Here is an 18,592-nt window from a genome sequence, read left to right as displayed (position 1 = left end):
CTGGCATATTTTGTTATCTGGCACCCCTCATTCCCAATGGGTGCCGGATAACAAAGCTTTTACTGTACTAACCTTTTTGTTATATGTTGGTAGAGTGTAATATAAAAACATAAGAACTGCTGTTTACTAGGTCAGACCGTAAGTCCATTGTGTCCAGTACACTGTGTCATGGTGGCAAAACATGAATGCTGGGTCCTTGCTTCTAAGTACTACTTCACTTAATCTACAAGAACTGAATCAATTAGCAGTAGTTTTGTGAAACTAAGACTGAAAACTAAACAGCTTAACTGGGGAAACATGTTAAAATTAAATAAGCTGAAGTACATGATTTTTATATGGTGTAAAAATTTACAGGACTACATCCCAGTATTAACACGGCATTCTGCTATACTCCTCCCTAGTAATCCTTTAAATTCTAGAGAAAGAAGTACTATACAGGGAACCCTGAAATATAATTGTCATATGGTAAAGTAGGATCTCCACCCTCACCCAAAACTTGCCATATTCATGAACATAAGTGTCGACAGCTATTGCGCACAGTAGTGGACAATGGAGACCTTGGCAAATAAGAAAAATTGTGGAGAACAGAAAAAAAAAAATCCCTTAACAATAAAGTATAAACAACTCTTTTAAGAAGCATTTAGTAATAAGCAAGGAATCAAATCCTGAACTCAATCTTTGGGTGCTAGAATCTTAGCAAGTGGTCAAAACATTCATTTAGTACGAAGAGGACAACACTTTTGCTAAACATGTCACACAATTGTGGCAAACTACACATACACATGGAATTTGTTATAGGCCTAGTTAAAAATACAAACTGAGAAATCCTTGTGCACTCACAGGAAAAACACTTAATCTGCCTCGTATGGTATTAAAATAGGCTATTCACTATATACTGAAGATTGTGTGTATTGCAGAACCCAAATATGAATACAAAATAAGATTATTCTGCCTTTTGTACCTGACATTTCTGAACAGCCTATAGGTTAAAACCTTAAGACATTAACATTCTCCCCCATCAGAAACACATACCCACAAAGCTAAAACAAACATAAAGGCTCCCTCCCCATGAGTGGGAACATGTGGTTTGTGGCCCCTCAAAGCCTTTTGAAGTGCCACAAAATGCACATGGACCACGTTAATCTGTTTACTGCACTGCATATTTGCAGCATGGAAGCAACATTAGATACAGGGAAATCCTGGTATCTAAAAAAAGTGCCAAAAAAGTGGCATGGTGCATGTGGAAGCAGCGTGCACCACTCGAAATCAGAGCCTGGCCAGTCAAAGCCATGCTCCGGCTGCCAGCCAGGCTCTGAGTGCCCAGATTACTGCTGCTGCAGCTTTGGAAGACTCCATGACCCCAGGTAAAGCCGCTGAGGCCAACCCAGGTGCTGACCCCAGACTCCCCCTACACCTCCCAGGGCAATCACACACAGAGACAAGCAGCAGCAGCGACAACTGCTACTTGTCCCTAGTCCAGGGAGATGCACATGTACACTCATAGAGATGTGCCCAGAGAGATCACTGCCAACCATGAACACTGCATGAAGAGATAATCAACTGTGTGCTCCATTAGAGGTTAGACTAATGTTACGCTATTAAAAAAATGTATCAAGAGCTTTAAAACTATTTTCTGCCCACAGGCAACCAAGAAAAGGTATAAGGAGGAAGCAGTAAATTGTGTTTAAATCACCTTCATCATTAAACAACCATGCCAGAGATTGAGTGTTACAGTAGTAACTCCTTGGAATTTATTTTCTGTCTTATATATTCAGGAAACAAAGATGTCAGAAGATAAAGTGTGAAGGTGGGCAGTCTTGTGTGAGGAAGAAGACAGCACCATAAACAGACTAAAGATTGGATGTCAGGGAAAATCCACATCCAGGAGGGCCGGGGGACAAGGAGAGGGGAGAAAGGAGTTCTCAACTATTTAAAATAAAAGCATCAGTCTTTAACACTGGCAGACAATCTTTGGACTGAGATTCTGAGATAAATGTCCCTTACTTGCATCCCTTCACAAGACGACAACAACTAGACAAGTAAGATTTGGAGCATAAAAAGCCTTCTTCTGAACTGAGTTGGAGGGGAGAAGAAAGTCTATATCTGATCAGATGGTATTATCAACCTTATTGCCCAAGGCCATCACTCCTCACAGAAGCTCAAAGCTCTGATGAGCAGTACAGCCATAAACTGTAGGCCTGTGTGAATAGGGAAGTATTCAATTCGGATTTGCATCTGGCCGATTCAGAGAACAGTGATCCAATTTGGTGATTCAAATCACTGTCCGTATTCGATTTGACTGAATCAGAAATTCAGCACTGATTCAGAGATTCGGATCGGCCAGGGCAAGCACTGCCAGACGGCTGCAGGTTCTCCCACAGCTCCTCTGGCTATACCTGCCTCTGCCCTGGTGGGGGAACCACAGGAGAAGCTCCCATGGCTATCTTACCCGGACCCAACCTCCCAGCACTTAAAAAAAAAAAAAAAAAAAAAAAAAAAAAAGCCCCACACCCACCAGTTGCAGCAGCAGGAATCAAGGCCCTCTGGGAGCTCAAGGCAGAACACCCCATGCAGTACAGGGCAGTGAGGGGCAGCAGAGATTCCCCCCACCACCACCCCCGCTTGGCACCCGTGCTGCAGCTGTCACACTGTATGGGTGCAGTGAGGCTCAGCAGGCACCGCACGCTGTCTGGAAGCTAGAACGGCTCCACATGTCAGCCAGAGCCCAGCACACCTCAACCCCAGCAGCCCCAGCTCCCAGACAGCATATGGTGCCCTGAGGCAGCTGCCACATAGGTGCCAAGCAGGGGGTGGGTGATCTCCACTGCCCCGCACTGTGCAGGGGGACTCTGATCCCCCATGGCTGCAGCTGGTGAGTGCGAGGGGGCAGGGGTTGTTTGTTTGTTTTTTTAAGTACTGGGAGGCTGGGGCCGGGCAGGGAATTGGGCTGGGCAGGGCATCCATAGGGGCTTCTCCCACAGCTCCCCCCTGCCTGAGGAGAAGCAGGCATAGCTGGAGGAGCCCTGGGAGAATATGCACCTGACTGTGCCTGCCCTTCCCCAGCAGATTCAAATCTCCGAATCTCTCCAAATCTTTTCCAAATCAATTCAGACTGATTTGAGCCTTCAGAGCTTTTAATGAGTCTCCTGATTTGATTCAGATTTGGAGATTTGGCCACCAAATCAGGCCAATTCTCCTCCAAATTGAATCGGCGACCAAAGTTTTGCACAGCACTAAAACTGTAAACCAGATCCAACCACCTAATAAAAGCAAGTGGAAAAATATACCTGTTGTTAAAGGAAGTCATTGATGCCTTCCCCTGAGAAGCACACCTGACAGGCACAAGATATCAACTTCCATCTGTTCTTAGCCTCCCATTTACAATGATTTTGCCTACAGATCAGTAACCACAAAGCTCCACAAGCAGGGTACAGACAGGAGCAGCTCATGCAGCACTGAGGGACAATCCCTCTAGCATCAGAGACACAGGCATGTTCCAGAATCGTTCTACTGGACCTCTGCAGTTTTTGAAGTGGTGGATCACTGGACACTATTAACCTGTGTAACTGATGGAGTGGGGATAGATGGCAAAGCCCTACAATGGTTCCAACCATTTTAGGACTCAGACAAGAGTGATGGGTAAGTGCTCTTCTTTCTTAGAGGCCCTTGTTTGCAAAATACAGCAGGGAAGCACACTGTCCCCATTTCAACAACATATGGGATGACAGGACACAGCCTTGGCTTAGCTACCAGCACTGAACTGTAAACTACATTCCACACCATGAAAACAAAGCCTTCACTAAAAAGGTCAGACAGTCTTTAAGACAATTCTTAGATTAGCAGCATCTCATTCAAATTCAGACAAAGAAATCAAAGCAATCCTGGCTGGAAGGGGAAAATTCATGGAAAAGCCAGCTTGGCTTTTCCATTTTGAAGGCATACAAGCCCCATTCAGATCAGTATAACACTTGTATGACTCCTCACTTGGAAGATTAGGTAACCATAATTTCTAAATAGGTATTTTTCATCTCCTGCTCTCGAATCCTTCACCCTGATGAGGAACTGGCCAGAGTAACTGGCCACAAAGGCAAAAATGCCTTTGTGATCTTCAGATTGGATTAGTCTAATTCACTAACTGAAGCTGAAAATATGCACAGGCTCCAGTGTAGTTCAAAATGCAGTGGTTCACAAACTCCGTGAGTCAGGCAGTCATGAACATATTAAACCTATGTTCCCATCATTCCATTTACCTCTACTATGATTCAATTTGTAATTGAGGACTTACGTCTTGATCTTCAAAACCATTAACAGACTGAGGCAATGCATGTTATAAACCAAACATCAATTTACAAATTGTCAACACATTAGAACTCCTGAGATACTGGAGACCATAAGCCCAAGATGATGCACATCACCTATGGACAATGCATTATCATTTGGGAATATTTAAGAACAAAACAAACTACCAGAGTAGATTAGATAAAACTGCAGTTTGGCCATCTTTAGAAATTGCTGCAGAACCTTTCTCTTTAACACTTTCACTAAAAGAGTAACATTCACACTCTTTTAACAGTGTCCTTGCCATTCCTAAAAACACAGGGCAAATTAAAACAATCTTACCTGAAGTTTTTATATCTTAACAAAATACAATCCAGAGACTCCATAAAATCTGCTAAATACTTTGTTATTATTTATAAATTTTATATTATTCATACATGTTAATATTTATATACTGCAACAACAGGCTACCCTACAAACCATTAAGAGAAATACAAAGGATGGCTTTTTAAAAGTATAAATGGCTATTTGACAGCAAGTCCCTTAACTTTGTGGCTGATGTGTAAACCTAAACTAGTGAAAGATGATTGGATTTTTGGCCACACTGTAGTACAGTTAGCCTAATTAATTATTCTCACTAAACCAACAGTAATCACACAAATGAGACCCAAAAGTCAAACACTTTTTATTATTATTATTCTATTTCAGCTGTACAAAATGTGGGCAATGTGGCTGTTAATTTTTTCTCTCCCCCTCAGTGTTTTGGCTTCTTACCTAGTTTTCTCATATCAAAGCCCAGTGGAAACAAATTGCTGGGGAAAAAATATATTTTTATCCATGCTCCTGAGTTATAACTAGGGATGTAGGGTCCGGGAACTCTATGCCCTTTAACACATCGCTGAAAAGCTACGGCATTTTCTCCTGTTTAGGAATAGAGGCGTAGCAAGATGTTTCATATTATTATTATAGAATTAAGGAGAAACAGGGGGCTTAACATATCCAAAGTTATATTTGTCATATGGTAAACCAGGTAAGGCATTCTCAGCCAAGTTAGAAGAAAAGAAAGAAATGTGAACAGCTCAACATTCCTTGAAAGTGATGCCCTTCCATCTGTCTCTGTCCAACCTCTCAGTATGCTCACTCTACAGCTACCAACTCTACTCATTTTCCACAGAACCTGTTTTTCAAGCCCCTGCCTCTGAGTCAGCTTACACTTCTATAGGATCAACACTGTGATCCTGTACTACTGTTCTTTTCTATAGGAGTTAACTCACATTGTCAAGCTGAATACATGCAGTCCCATTTCTGCTGAACCAGAGAGAACTTGGATGCGACCCTTTTAACATTTATTTTAATTACAGTTACCATAAAACAAAGCAACTGTACACATATCATCTCATCTTACACATTGAAATTTAGATGTTCTTTACAGCTGAAAAATCAGCCTGAAACATTATCTTTCACACAAAGTGAAAAGCCACTATGACTGATCATCGATTAAACTAAGTTTGAGATAATCCATCATAAGCGGGCTGTTAGTAGAAGTTACAATTGAACAGTATTGTAAGGAAGCGTTCACCTTCAAGAGCTGAAACATAGCTAGGGATTACTAGTTTGCCTGATTCAAAGGTGGGGAATCAGCTGCAAATGATGACCAGTAAATAGGGGTGGGGCTCCCAAAAGGATTAAAAGGTTCCAAGAGCAGGGTACAAAGGAACAGGGGAGCTGCTGTGGCTGTGATCTTGTATTGTGCCTCCCCAAGTCTCAGAAACAACTGCAGGTTTGGGGGTTGTTTTTCTTGCTTCCTTTACTTGTTTTCTTTTACAGTGGAGACAAAGCTGTCCCATGTAAAATAAACTGACTAGAAGCCTTGGATACGGAGCTGCCTGGTCTTAATAAGGAAGCTCAGCGAGTGACCTGCTTGCTTGGTTGCATGCATCAAGAACATTACTATCCAAAAGCTTAATATACTACTCTGTATTATTCATTTATTTGGTAAACTCCCTATACACATGACTGAGCCCACAGATCACTACTAAAAAGCAAATTGCGTTTTCTTCAGAGAGAGTTTGATTGTTCAGGACTGTACAAACAACTTCTAGTTGGGGTTTAATCAGTTCACGTACAACCTGTATTTGTAAACTGAGAGAGATGTACTTCCAGTCTCCGCTAAAAACTAATGTTTACATTTATCTTCTAAATGTTAATAGGGCCAGGCCTGCTGAAATGCTGCCTGTCCACTTCTACTCTGGTCAATTAAAACACAGTACTTCACAGAAAAGGGCTGTATAATGTTAAAAGCAAAATTCCAAATACAATAAACAAAGAGCCAGAATAAACTAGCGTCTATATACAACAAAGTGAAGCATTCTCAGCTAATCAGTACAGGTATGAAAATGTTAATATAGAACTATCCTAACCTGGACTGAAGAAGTGACATTGCTCTGAAGTATTTTTGGATACAAGGCATGCAAATACCAGATGTATTATCCTCCAACCTGAAGGAGTTACAAATAGTACTCTATTGCTTTGTCTAAAACAGGCCAAAGTTCACTTTTTTCCCCCTTAAAATCTACCAAAATGTACACTTCAGTTCAAGGATGGATTTGTAGAGCTGCTAGGAAAAATAGGCCATGTCATTAAACATACCTAATGTTTTGGAGAAAAGGAGGTATATCAACTGTTGTCCCTAAATTTAAAAAGGTGATAAGGATGATTCATGTAATTATAAACTAATAAACCTTGCAATTATGCCTAGTAAATGAGTCGAAACAATTATTTAAAACAAAAAAACAACTATCTGGAAAAATCATACATGACAGACTATCATATATGATAGCCAGCACCACTTTTGCAAAGGAAAACTATGGCAACTAGTAGATTGAAGTTCTTTGAATTTGCAAATAATTGATTTTAAAAAGTGGGTGAATCGTAATATAATTTGCAGGTGACTGAATTAGCATCATCAAATTTAGAGAAGATGGTGAGAAACTTCCAAAAGGACTACTTAAGCAAGGTAACTGGGCAACTGATGGTAGATGAAGCTCAATGTTAACGAACAAAAGCAATGTGTGATCAAAATAGCTATACTCCTCCTACCCTGTCATTATAAATGAATTCAAGAAAGGGATATTGCTTGGACACTTCAATGCAGACGTCCACTCCAAATCAAGGTCAAACAAGGTGTTAGGATCCACAGGAAATAATATGGAAAAATGCCCTTCTTTAAGTAAGGACATAGCTGCATCTGCACCACTAGTCATCTCAATTTAAAAAGGATGCTGAAGAATGAACATTTAAAAAAAAAAACCTACAAGGGGAACCCTTACAAAGAGGGAAAATGTACAGTTCACCTTAGAAAGTAGATAAGAAAAAACAGAATAACATACAACATAATGAACAGTATAGAGAAGGTATTTGGGAAACTTCTGTTTTGCCTGTCAGAATTTTTTGTTGATCCAATGAAATTAAAAATGTAGCAAATTCACATCTAACAAAAGGGAAACAAATCATGCTGCACAACTATATAGTAGAAGTCGCTGTCACTGGAAGTCACTGCAGCAGAAGTTCAGAGGAGGACTAGAAATGCTTTTAAACAATACTATCCAGAATTGTCATAGTTAATGCTGAAAAGATATTGAAAGGTTTATAAGGACCTGGTAATTCAGTATTTGAAAGAGTCTCTCATTTATAAGTCTGATTAAACAGTGTGACCTTCAGTGCCAGAAGAGGAGAGAAAAGTGGATGCAGATTATCCCATACCTGTCTACTTGTACCTTCACTTGCATCACTAGCCTACTGGGTCTTATCTGACATGGCAATTCTTGTGTTTCTATATATTTTTGTCAAATTTAATATTCCATACTAGTACTTTTCTCATTATAAACTCTTAGTGTGCTGAACAAAAGACCTCCTAAAATGTATACACATCCAGCTTTCTGTATAGAAAGAAGCAAGCAGCATATAGTGGGTTTACTAAAACATGTGCTCACACTGCTGAAAAACTACTATTAGACCATGAAATAGACTATAAGAATTCTTCAAATATCATATAATAATTTTCACACAATGACAGCACACATGGATTAGTAATCCCTAATTGTATATTAAATACTTTGGGTTTAACTTTAATGTTGGAAAATTTGGTTCTCCTTAAGACTATTCTGAAATTGGCACACAGCTACAGAAGAGCAAAGTAGAATTCTGTATCCTTTGAAGTTTGGTTAGAAATGGTAACCTAAAATAGTCACATTCTTATAATAGCCAGTTTACCACCGCAGTACTTGCTTTTCCTTTTTTTTTTTCCATTTTTGTGTATGCTTAATTTCTCTGAAGCTTGGCTGATCAGCAACATGCAAAATCATCTTGTCTCACACATTTCCTCTCACTGACTGACAGAAAGTACCACGTGTAGCAGAGTAAAAGTTCTGCATGACATAATGGGCCTTTTCCAATGTATTCAACAGAAAAAGATTTGCATGCAGCAAAGTAACAATATTCTCCAAATTCTAGCAAGATAAATGAAGCCACACACTCTAAGTTGTAAAGTAAGAGATCTATCTTAACTCACTTCCATATAGTACTGTATATACATAAAAAGGTAATACCCCTCTTGAAAATCCAAAAAATGAACTAACCAAAACTACTATGATGCTTAAAAATCTGTTATAAATGCAGCTTAACCATTTCAATCATTATTCAAAATCCCTGATAAGTAACTATGAAAAAAGGCTTGAATACTCCACTCACCCATTTATCCAGAATGATTAAGAATCCTTCCCAGTCAATGGCATCAAACTCCACTTTAAGATAAGCTTCCAAATGTGAACCAAGTGTTCACCACTGCCGTGTCATCTTTCTAAGTCCAGAGACAGCTTTCCAGTGCCTGTGGTGTTCAACCTTTCCCAATCTGCAGTAAAGTGACCAAAGTTTCCTTAAGTCTTCACAACTATTATTTAGAAGCTGATAAACAAGCAGCTGATCAAAAGAATGGAATTTCCACACAGAAGGAAATACCTGTATTTTAAGTATTTATTTTCATCTCTAGTCCAGACAAGGCAATATATTGTATTTTTTTGTGTAACTAGTAGTTCTAATGAATTCTATTTTGGTGACTTCTTCTTTCAGTCCTTCTGATCAAAGCTGAACTCAAACAGTCCCCAAATGAAAGGCTGCCTTGTAAGCAGATGTTAATCTACATCCATCTGAGCTGCTACAGGGCCTTGTGTCCCCATTTTGCTCAGTGGCTCAAATTCCCTAGCTGGTACCACTGACACCCCAAGACCATGGAGCTTATGGAAGATATTACCACACCAGTCTGGCACAGAGGGAAAATGGAGGCATGAGGCACTGTAATGGCTCAGAAGACTGAGATTAATTGTGACCCAATCAAACATTTTGTTTCTTTTTTCCTGATAGAAACTTGGAATGCGCTTCAGTGAAACTGACATCTTCCTCATCTAAATTGTGATTCTCCACAACCACATTTTCTATTGATAAAATGTTCTGAGGGAAAAAATTCAGCAAGGATCCAAAAGAATCAGGACAATTTCAGTATGTTATGACACAACAAAGCCAGAACCAGAAGCAGAAGTAGGCAATGGACCATTGTCTATGACCAAAAAGAAAAGCCAAGGAAAGGATACAAACAAGCGTTTTCCCATTGCAACAGAGTGGAAGCCAGGAGAGGACTAAATTAGTACACAGATACAACCTTAGCATAGCAACCAGAAGCCTGGGGAAGCATAATGTCACACAGGGCTATCCAGCTGAGGGCTGGCAGGCCAAATGCAGCTCATGAAAGGTTAAGCTGAAGCCCCCAAGCTCTTGTGGCTGCTGCTCCTCCAGTCTGAGCTCCCATTCCCTCCTCTGCCTTTTGCTGCCTGCCCCCATGCAATGTGGCCCAGAATTGCGGGTGAGCCTGAGGCAGTGGAGAGGGACACATCCCTGCAAGTGTGGTCTGGGGGACATGTGGTGCAGCACATGGGCATACGACTTTCCTGGTATCCTAGTGAGAGTTTGGCCCCCAGGTGCTAGGAAGTTGAACAGCCCTGAAATAAGAGATGTGCAATGCAAGCACACTGAGCTGTCACATTACCTAATGAAATCAGACATTACCATCAAGTAATTTTAAAAGCCTTTGCCAAAATATCCCTCCTATACCTAAAGGAGAAAGCCGTCTTATATTACAGAATTAGAAGATATTCAAGGCACAAAGGGATGTAAGTACCATCTCCCCATCATTTAAAATCCTACATACTGCATTATTTTTGTTGGCACATAGCAGGATGGATAAAAAAACCCTGACTAAAAAAAAACCCATAGATATAAATTAAGTTTTCCTTTTTAAAAATAAATCATCATAAAATGAAATTTGAATTTAATACAGCACAGGCTAAAGTATAAATCGAATATAATTTATTAAAATAAATATAGTATGTTGAATCAATTAGCCTATATTAAAAACTCTATAGCGTTAAAGGCAGATTTTCTTCTGTATCAGAATGCATTTAACTTTTGAGGTCAAGCTTTAAAAATATGGCACCATATTTCACGTATTAGAGGGTTTATCCTCCAAGGGATGCAGGGTCTATACTACTGGATACAAAGGATCAGCAAAGTCATCACAGGTGTTGGAACCTGGACTGTGACTCCAGCAGCCACCATTATGGGTACTCCGTGATCAGGATTATCCACCAAACCCACCTGGATGGTATCCAACCACCTGTTTTAGCCTCTCTACCTGAACTCTGATTAGGTCAGCTCTCAAATTATGAATATTTATAATGCTGCACCCCTAATGGAGATTTATTCTCCAGCTCATGGACAAAAAAGCTGTTCTACACAGTAAATACCAACCTTTAGCTACTAAATGGTTCTGGGTACTTCAATTAAATGGCCTTTCTTGTTCCCTTTGGATAAGTACAGAGTTGTAAACATTAACTTCAATTACTAAAAGGTTGTGCTTTGTGGGGGTTTTGGATGGGGGGAAGGACGGGTGTGGTGGGTTATGTCACAAGGAGAACGAGTCTTGCTCTTTTGTTTATTTCTTGTGTGGAGGAAGGAGCAGTGTGCGCAACAGGAAGGACTAATGCTGGGCTTGAGACACTGTAGGAAAAGGAATAACGTTCTGTTGGGTGTAGACTAGTCTTGATTTCAGTTTCAACTCTGAAACTGGAGGAAAAAACTGCCATGGCTGCAGGTTACAAAAAGACCCTATTTGGGAATAGTTTTTAAGAAAATATTGTGTCACTGGGGAAAAAAGAGGAACACATGCCAAATGTAAACAGTGCAACACAGATGCCAGGCCTGATAGCCCAAATGAAGCAACATTGTAAAAAAATGCTTCTTGGAAGGCACTGAACTTAAAGATGGTGATGTGAACTTATTGGATTGACTGATTATTATTATTAAACTTACTGTTTTTAACTGTTCTTATGAACTCCCCATAAATTTATGACAGTAATGTTAGTTATTTTGTGTGGATTACGTATGAATTTCAAAATGTTTGTGTTCAAAATTTAATAGAGGTGCTAGTTTGAACATTTGTCAATTACACATTTTAGTATTACTTCTGCACTTCTGAAATGAGATTTATTGCTCAGTATAAGCAAACATACCAGGCCTAGGTAAAGATCCTGTGCAGAGTAAAGTTTTAAGAGGAATTTATGAAGTTTAAAAATATTTATTCAAGTTGTTTTATATTGATAAAGAAATCATTTAAATAAAAAGATTACTTTTATGATTTATTGCATATTTTCCCTATAGAACTGTGTTTGGAAAAATTATATCATTTAAACACTGGTTTAAAAAAACCATATCAGCTGTAGGAGGGATCTTTCGTTTGAGACAGAGAGATTGTAAACAATGCACCCAAGGAATACTCTGTGAGAGTGACTTTTTAACTATTTTGTTTCTGGATCCAGCTGAGGCAGAAGAAATAACAAACATGCACCATCTGCATTATCTGTAACTTCAGAATCACCTGCTGGTACCACCAGCAATACTGCAATGAAACATTCCTCGTATCCAAGAAGAGACTTGCTTCATCATCAAGTAAAATTATGGATGAGTTCATAATCAGGCCCAGCAAAGTCCAACAAGACAACACAGATGGAAGAGTTTGCTCAGTTCATTTATATAACAAATTCTCCCTTTCATCTTGCTCAAATATTTCCTGATGTGGTTCAATCACTATGACCAGCTTACACTCCACCCAGCAGAAGGGATATTACTGGGAGGCTTCTGCACACCGTGTATGAGAAGGAAATGGAAGTGTGAGCAAAAAAAGACCACTGAAGGAAAAAGCGTTAATATGAGTCTTGATGGATGGAGAAATGTACACAACAATCCAGTAATATGTGCTCGTGTGACACCAGAAGATAGAACTGCAGATCTCAGAAAAAACGGATGTCGGTAAATGCCCAAACTGCGGAACATTTAAGTAGCAGCAGTACAAGCTACAACAAACAGCAAAAAAAAAAATCAAACGTTATACGTATAGCCTTGTCACAGATAATTCTGCAAATGTAGCAAAGATGAGAAGAAACTTTAAAGAAGATAATGAAGCAAACTTAAAACCTACAATATATAGGTACCGTGCAAATTTGGTACATCTTTTAGCCTAAGATTTAAAAACTCCAGGAATAAAGGAAAATGTTGAAATTGCAAAGTTCTTCCATAACAACCAGTTCATTTCAGCTTTACTAAAGTGAGCTGGGGGATCCAAGCTAATTCTGCCTGCAAGATGTACAACGGAATTCAGTGGTTGACTGCTCTGAACTATTTATTAAGAACTAGCCTATGCTGACGAAGAAAATTGTGACAAAAATTGATGGAAGTAACACAGTTAGATGAGTCAGCATTGGACTAAAGAGAAATGTAGAAGATACATTGTGTACATTAAAACCTACTTCCATAGCCTTGGACAAACTACAGAAAGATTGCTGCTGTATTACAGATGTTGAAATTTGGACAGAACTTCAAAAAACCATGAAAGCAAGAAATAGCCAAAAGCACAGTAAAATTGTAGGCAGTAAAGAAGCATAGGGATCAAGCACTTACTCCACCTCATCTCCTTGTCAATGTTCTTAACACAAAGTACCAGGGTAGATGCCTAACTGCTGAAAAGGAAAATGCTGCTATGACATGGACATTTACTATTCATCCATCCATCATGCCAAGCCACTCAAGCAGTACAGTTTGTTTAGGATGTTTAAAAGGACAAAGTTACATCACTGAACTGGTAGATGTTGTAGCAAAGCACCTGGAACCAGACTTTATTTAAGTGCTAAACAAGCTTTTACTAGCAGTAGCCCTTTCTGCAGATGCAGAAAAAATATTTTCTTTGTTTGCACTGGTTTGTTCAAAGTTAAGAAATCAACTGGGAGCTGAAAAAGCAGGAAACTTGTTTTTCTCTTTCAGTCTATGAATAAAAAGGAGGAGGGGGATGAGATTTGAGAGTTTTAAAAACCTGAAAAGGGGTAAACATTTTCAAAACAGCCTAAGTAAAAAGGATAGTCTCATTTTGAAGATAATTAGGCAAGCAGAACCTTAAGCTCAAATGACTTTTGACATTTTAGGAAGTTTCCCCCAGAGTGACCTGTACTAATTGCTTTAATTGAATAACCAACGTTCATGTTTCTAATATTATAACAATTAATACTAGTATTTACTAAATTAATTAGTGCATGTTTACAACTGCTTTGATATTAAAAACAAGTTTCCATGTCCAAAAAATTAACCTTTTGTTTAATAAATTTGAAATGCTGGGTTTGTGTGTTTTTAATTAAATTCAAGTTTCCATTTTAATACAGCTTGACGCAAAGATGAGCAAAATATTTCACTATTTTATATTATCCACCAACCTAATGTAGAATTTTTGACAATCCAGTGTAGATGGATAGATATAGTTTGTATAACTTAGGAAATGTACCAAATCTACCGTAAAAACAATATTTAGTTGCAATTTATTTATATCAACAAATAAAAATGTATTAAAAAATTAAAATAAATCAGTGATTTAAATCAACTTACTTTAAGTGAGAGGCGCTCAACCTCCAGTCTGCAGAACAAATATGGCCCGTGGAGCCATCATATCTGGCCTTCAGCACTCCCTGCAGGCTGGAAAATTTGGCAGTGGAGGAACGGTGGCCCTTAATTCAACCACCCCCTCCCCTGCCAAATTCCCAAACCCCAAGCCCTGTAAGGCCAGTTGGGACCAAGGCATATGTACCCCTTCCCCCTACATCTGGATTGGGGCTGAGCAAGCCCCACTTCCCTCCAGCACACCCAGGTTAGAGCTGGGCCACACTCTTGTTCCCCCTGTATCTGGATCAGGGTTGAGCCATGGGGCAAGACTGGGGCCAGTCCATTCCCCTTCCTTCCCACTGAACTACACCACCTTTCCCTGTGGGGCTAGGTTAGAGGCAAGTTATGTGCCATTTCCTCCCCACACCAGGCAATGCCCCCCTTCCCCTGCAGGACTGGGTTGGAGCCAGGCTTCTCCCCCGCACTCTTCTACGTGCCCAGATTGCCCGCCATGCCCACCCCAGTTGCCAGGTCAAGACCACTAGCTGGATCCAGCCCGTAGACAGACTGGGCACTGCCTATCTGGACTGCCAGGGAAACAGGCTGAGCACCACTGTTTAGATCAGTCCACCCTGACACATGCATTGAAACAAAATGAACAGAGCATTCCATAGAACTAGGGGTTCAGATTTGAATTCATGTTCAAATACTGCACATCTGAAAATGTTCCTATTTCATCTAAAATATTCAGCAGCAACGTAGGATTTTTCTTCTCTTGAATCCTAGCAAAAGAGCGCTTTGGAAAGCAAGATAAAGGCAACTAGTTTTGAAAAAGAAGTTTGAACAAAAAAATTCCAATCCTAAATTCTACCATATCTACTATGCTAATGAGCAAAGACAGCTATAGAAATTACAGCAATGAATATCAAAAGAACAAAACAGGACAAATATTCTGAATGAACTACATAAAGTATCTAAATAACAAAATCAGGGAGACAAATGAAGGGGAAAAAAACATTTATCAAACTGTATAAGCTACTATTCTGTACTTCCACTTGCTGAAAGCAGCAGCAGCAGCATGAGACTGTAAAGATAATACCAAAATAAATCCTCCCTCGTCTTAATTTTATCACTTAAAATATTCTCAGGAAAAAAATTCAAATCTTATCGTTTTGATTTTGTGAACATTTCTCAATCACTGTTTTGAAGAAGAAATATCAGCAACAATCAACTGAAGAATTCTGAACAACTGGACCTGTATTTGCTTATTTTAAATTAAGCATATTAAATTTATTTTAAATTAAGCTTTTGAAGGAATCAAGTCCCTCGGCCTAGTAAATGAACTCCCAACAATGACTTGATGAAGGGAAGGAATCAGTTTCTACTGAACTGTTACTTAAAATAGAAATAATAACATTTTTTATCCAAACAGTGAGGATACTGGAAAGGGAACAAACTGAAAATGCCCCAAAATGAAGGATTTGTGTGTTAATTTGCAGAATTTATGCTTTACTCTGAAGTTTAAGAAGAATTTTTATAATACTATATTAAAAACTAAAGTAAGTGCTGGCAGTACTTAAGTAAAGATACTACAAAAACTTTGAAAAACTGATATAGGAAGAAAAAATTATCATTCACAAGTTCTAAAAAGGCACAAAGTAACTTGGGGGAAACATCTGTAACAGCAGCAAACAAAGTGTTCAGGCAGAACCCTGGCTTTATTTTTTTTAAATGACTAACCATATTCAATTACTGAAAATTCATTCATACACAAAGGAAGGAATTAAGATGGAGGCTGTAAACAAAGATCTCCAGTAAAAAAATTGTTACAGAATGATTAAAATTTTCCTTGGCACACTGTGACAGTAGCAAACCACAGCAAAATGTTAAATTCTGTCTTTGCTATATTATGCCTAATCTACACTAGAGATTTGATTATAGCTCCTGGAGACCAAACCCTGGTGTAGCTGCACCAAATAAATGTAATGCAAATAAAGCTTCTCTCAACATGCGTCTGCAAGCCCTGAGGGGACTACACCCATAGATGTGTCTGTCCAGTCTTATTCCTCCCCACCGCTTCCGCAGGGTACTCTGACCCAGCTCCACAGCAGAGAAGGCATGCTGGGACTGGGCGTGCCTCTCATGCTGCTGTATTCCAGGTACAGGGTACAAGTTCAGAGAAGGGGATGCCCCCCTCTGTGTTTAAATCCCCTGCAGAAGGATTCCCTTGCACCTAGCCTGTAGGCATTGGAGGACCCCTATGGGAGTTCTCCCCTCTGTGCTTTGCAGACAAGTGCTGGGGGAATCTACAAGCAAAGGGGCAGTTGGACAAGGCGTGTCACTAGCTGCCTGCTCTCTCCAGCCACAAGTGAACAGATGTCAGCTGCAAAAAGACAGCACAAATTGTTACTAGGTTCACCGCCACAAAATTTAAGCACTTGTGGCGCAACAAAGAGCTATGACATCTGTGCGCTCAGCTTTTGTGCCACCATGAAAATTCTTACGGCGACACAAAGTCGACATCTGTTTGCAGCATCAGAGCTGCAAATCCCCAGAGCAGACGCTGCCTAAGAGAGATGAACCAATCATGCTGCAAGACCCAAGAGCCTTTGGGGGCTCCCAACAAAACTTTCTGCAAAAAGGAAAACTTTTTTTTTCCTGTAAAAAGCCACATGGAAACACAGATCAATATCTTCACCTCTAAACTGGGACTTAAAGCCAAGTATATTCTCATTAATGGAATTTTCTTGGCAGCTAGAAAAAAGAGGAACATAGTTCTCACCTACTCAAAACTTTTGATAAAATCAAGAGGGCCATTCCAAACAGGAAAACACTGCAGCTATTGTTCCTGTTTATAGTATGTCTTACATATATTTCTCCAATTGCAATCAGTTCCTTTCCCTGTTAAAACTTCTCACAGCCCTACTGATTCAAAACATCTTGGCCTACATGTGAATATTATATTCAATTAAAAAAATAAAGAAAGAAAAATACTGTCTTCTGTTTCCCAAGACCTAAGTGACCCACCAGGCTATTTCATAGCTTCTGATATTCGGACATTTATGCCAAGCTTTCCCTAAAGCCCTCAAAGCACATGGTTATCACTATTTATAGTCAATAGAAGTTTGATCAGTCCATGGAAGTGTGTTTGAGTATCTCCTAGCTTGAAGTAAAAAATCTGTTCAACATCAAAAACCAGAGCAGGGACAAAACACACAAAAAAAAGCCAATTTGCCCTTGAGAGAACTAAAAGCTGCTGAGGCCTATTTAAATGCTTTGTCCCAGAATTTTTTATTCTGAGACACTAGCTAGAAAGAAGTACAAATAATACAGACCTTTAACTTTTTTGGCAGCTCTTCATGTTCTGTTCTCAGGGGGGGGAAAAACAAAAAAACAAAAAAATGCCAGAGACACCAGAACTCCCAGTTCTTTGTTATTAGCAAAACTGGAGCTGGAAAAATGTTAACTAATTTCTCCATATTGGATTATATTAATTCTCAACTTTGGGTTGGTTTTATTGGTTTGCCAGCTGCAAGGCAGCCTCTGACAAAGTACAGAAGCAGCAGCTGGTGAGCCACAAATGGATCCTTAGCTGAAGCTGCAGCAAAAGCAGAGCAAATAGTTGTACTCCACACAGGCCTCAAACCAGTGCTTCCCAACCTGTTGATACTTAGGGGACACTTCTCTTCCGGATTAAAACTGGCATCACACACACCCTGATACCCAATAAGGGGCATATATATTTCCAAACATATAACATATTACATTCTCCTGTTACAGGACATTGTACCAGTGATGATAAGTACTGTTTAAAAAAAAAGACACCAAATACATCTTTCTTTAAGCAAAGGATTAGTCTCTATACAATGGTTCTCATCCTTTTTAGCCGCAAGGCACCCTCCATAACTTTTCTCAGTTTGGCAGCAGCCCAGGTGAAAATCAGTGAGATAAATCTAAATTCAGAGAAGATGGTGGGGGAGGGATCTTGAGGATAAAAAAAGAGGAGTTGAGTCACTGATCTACCATGGGTACCATTTAAGGGTGGTAGGGACAGGATCTCACTTTGCTGTGCCCTGCTCTTTCCACTGTCCTCCCCCTCCCAACCCCAGGTCTATGCCTCAGGAGGCAGGGGCAACCCCCACTGCTGACCCTAATCCTACAGGCAAACAGCCACCACTGTGGCCCCTCCTGCCAGCTGCAGGTGTATAGGAAGAGTGGAAGGGATGAGCCAGGTTGAAAAATGCAGTTCTGTCTGCATTCGCCCACCCACTTGCAGTAAATGCAT

The 18,592-nt window shown here is 39.7% G+C and overlaps 1 protein-coding gene across 9 annotated transcripts in view; it reads right to left on the bottom strand.

Moving 5' to 3' along the window:
* MAP3K4 (mitogen-activated protein kinase kinase kinase 4) overlaps positions 1-18,592 on the bottom strand; it is a 189,394-nt gene that overhangs the window by 123,417 nt on the left and 47,385 nt on the right. Inside the window, exon 2 of one of the 9 annotated variants that reach the window (XM_090042526.1) lies at positions 9,028-9,187. The exons of the other annotated variants lie outside the window; for them this stretch is intronic. The gene's annotated coding sequence lies outside the window, so the exon portion shown is untranslated. The remainder of the gene's footprint in view (positions 1-9,027; positions 9,188-18,592) is intronic. 9 annotated transcript variants of the gene reach the window in all.

The sequence above is a fragment of the Crocodylus siamensis genome, chromosome 1, assembly GCF_052110815.1.
Source record: "Crocodylus siamensis isolate JL-2025a chromosome 1, ASM5211081v1, whole genome shotgun sequence".
Taxonomy (NCBI): domain Eukaryota; kingdom Metazoa; phylum Chordata; order Crocodylia; family Crocodylidae; genus Crocodylus; species Crocodylus siamensis.
Note: the sequence above shows the minus strand (reverse complement) of the source record. Positions and strands in the feature narration are given on the sequence as shown.